We start from the raw sequence: 3,629 nt of genomic DNA, 5'->3' as shown, positions 1-3,629 counted from the left end.
CACACTTAAAAATCTACTTTGTCCTCAAAGTGAATTTTTAAACGAAGCGACAGAAATACTCCCTGAGGCCTCTATGACTAACTAGATGCATCTTCACATAGAGGAGATCCTTGGAACCCCACACTTATTTTATGCCATGCTTCAAGCTCAAATTTTTGGTACTCAGACTTATCATCAACCTGTCACTCAACCAAAAACAAAACTACTTGAAATAAAAACTAAAAACTGAAAATTAAAAAGAAAACATACCTTAGCTTAGGTTGCCTCCCAACAAGCATCTTAGTTAATGTCGCGGCACGACCCAATCAACTTTTTCCTCTATATTGAGGATATGAATTTTACTCCCAACTTAGCATCTATATTTTTGCCTTGCTCATAGGGTGGAGGTACAAAGATTAAGAAGCCCACTAGGTTTTAAAGTGATGTGTGTTTCAATATTGCTTGTCTGGTGTAAAATTAAGAATATACGATTCTTGTTCCTCATTTTCACATTTTTCTACTATTTAAAATGATCCCACAGAAAAGACATCAATTAAACATAATGTAGAAAAGTGCTTTGAATGAGGCCCAACTGATTCTACTTCAAAATTTACACTATCTACTACACGTTCACTTTTATTTACCTTCTCAATGTCAGTCTCAAGATCAAGATGACAATCGTGTGGTTGGGATTCTTGTGTTTTACCCACAAATTGGCTACTGTCCTCCTTATATTCTTCTTTGTTTAGCCACTATAGAAATGGTGGCAGTGGTAACTCCTGCAACTCTGCCCACAACTGCTCTTGATTCTCTAAAATTTGTTTCATCAATTTGTCTATTTGAATCTTGGCCACACACATATCTTTAGAATGATCACTATGACCACAAGATAAACACCGAGTTACAGTTCCATCTAAATATAGACAGTAAGGCTCAAAATATGTTCCCTCATAAAAATCACAAGAATCATCACAAAAATCGTCATCACTCGAAAAACCATCTATCCAGACTGACATCTCAAGAAAGGTGTGAGAACAATAAAAATAAAAGAAAATAAAAATAAATAAAATAGACTAATATTTACAAGTTTAAATTCAAGCAAGTAAGCTAAAATTTCAAACCAGCTCAATACGCCAAATTGTTCCCCGGCAATGGTGTCATTTTTTATAACGCTCAACTTACACTTCAATTTAGTACAAGGTGGTCGTCGTCAATATATTTACCCAACTTTGGAGTCGGGGTTGAATCCATAGGGAACAATGTGAGTGGCAATTAAATTAATTTGAAACTTAAGCTACAAGTTGAATTTAAACAAATTATACAAAAAGATAAAATGGGGGGGGGGGGAAGGGAGGGTTAGTGGTTTGACAAAAGTTACTAAATACTTCAATTTAACAATATTATGGGAAACAAGAGTCATGGTTACCGAGATGCTTAAATAGATAAGGTTATGAATTACTTTTAGAGTTCCAAGTTGATACTTAAGTTGCAAGGGTAATTGAATCCTATTATTTACCCATTCATCTTCTGATCTCAGTGGGTAGCCTATCCTTTAATTCTCCCAAAATTAAAGAACGCATTATTTATTCAATTGTTTCCTCATGTAGTAGATCCGATTAAGGTACCTACTTTTAAACTAAAGGTTAGAAGCTTTAGAATCCATGTAAATCCTTTCTTTTTCCCAGCATACGTCTTTCTCCCAGACAAATGGATGTACCTGGGCTTACCTTTCGAGTTACGAACAAGAAGAATCACTAAATTGCTCGACAAGCACCTTCCTCCTGGACAAGTGATTGCTTCATTGAAGTAGCCTAACAACACTTTCCTTTCAGACAAGTGGTGTTCTAGTTTTGATTCTTCAAGTTACAAACAAGAGAAATCGTTACATTGCTCGACAAGCACCTTCCTCCCGAAAAAGTGATTGCTTCATTGAAGTAACCTAACAACACTTTTCCTCTCAGGCAAGTGATTTTATAGTTCCGACTTCGTCTAGTTTACTACCATGAAAGGTCACTAAAAGTGAAGAAAGGTTTATACAACATCAAGTATTCATGGAACGTGAGTAGATTCACAACCTAAACTAGTTAATCACATCAAGGCTCCCATAACTCAAGTAAAGTAAATTAGTTACTCATGATATGAAAATCAACAACATATATTGAATTCATAGTCAAAATAAAGTAATAAGACATACCCAAAATACAGCTTCAATTGAAGGAGTTGTAATGAATGCCTAAGAATCCTAATAGAGAGATATATGCGTATTTCTATGTATCTATTTTGTACATTGTGTCTATATGGTATCTAATCTATATATAATGGTGTGGTATGTGTATGGTACATTTTTTCCAGGTGTTGGTAGGTATATATAGATCAATATTCAAGTGTATCACCGACTTTTGACCAATACTTTCAAACCTCCAAGTGTGAATTCGCGTTCAGCCGCACCTCCAAATTTGACTACTGGTTTGGTTGAAATACGTAGTCAAATTCCCTTCTAGTAGTCCACGCGCCTATGGGATGTTAAATTGATTCTCTTCTGAATCCAAACATGTTTTTACACCTTATTTGGTCTTCACACGTGCTCACACTCTCCAAATATATTTCAGGACTCCAAATGGAGTCAATTTCTATATTTTGATTTCGTTGAGCCATTCTGAGCCTTATTGAGTTGTTTCCACTTGATTTGATACTTGTTTATCCTTCATATATCATCATAGTCTATTTAAAAAGCATCTTATAACATTAAACACAACAATTCAAAGCTCAAAACAACACAAGATCCAATATGCTGAACTCAAAACAGGAGCTAAGCATAGGTTGTTTTCACTTATATCTTTAGCTAATTGTTTTGAGTATTTTCTTCATACAATTGACCTTTAAAAATTATGAACAAGTTGTTTCATACATAAATACATAATAACAACCTTAGGAACTCATTAAAACACGTTAGAACCCAACACAAGAGACTAGACAACGCCTAGCTCAAGCTCGTCACACTAGTGTTCTCGGTTGAATTCTAAATGGTCATATTGAATCAAAAATTGCTTGGTAACCCCAATAAACATTACAATCACATACTTGGACACAAAAATGCTTATTTATATTATTATCAACATATATAGCATAAGAATCATCTTCAAAAGTAGACTAAAAAGGTTAGAATAGTGATGCTAGAATGCATAAATGCACCCAACATCAACAAACAAGAAAAATGGCGCGATCGGGGCATTTTTAAGCCAAATTAGTGTGCTATAGCCCACGATTTCGACGGTGGCCCCGGGTTTCGGGCGTACTGTGGGCCAAAAATCAACTGGGGCATGTCAAGGAGGTTGGGGATCATCCCAGTATAGTCCATCTAATTTTTCGTGGTCATTTTAGTGGACAAACGGGCAAAACAGCACAAACAGGGTGTTTTCGGACCAAATCAGTGTGCTATAGCCCACGGTTTTAAGCGTGAGCTCGGGGTTTGGGCATGTTGTCGGTCAAAAATTGATCGAGGCATGCCAGGGAGGTTAGGGATCATCCCAGTATGGTCTGTTTAATTTTTCTTGGCCATTTGGGTGGATAAACGGGCGAAATAGCGCAAATAGGGTATTTTTGGGCCAAATAAGTATGCTATAGCCCACGGTTTCGGATGTGGGCCAAGG

This window comes from Capsicum annuum, chromosome 10 (genome assembly GCF_002878395.1).
Source record: "Capsicum annuum cultivar UCD-10X-F1 chromosome 10, UCD10Xv1.1, whole genome shotgun sequence".
Taxonomy (NCBI): Eukaryota; Viridiplantae; Streptophyta; class Magnoliopsida; order Solanales; family Solanaceae; genus Capsicum; species Capsicum annuum.
Note: the sequence above shows the minus strand (reverse complement) of the source record.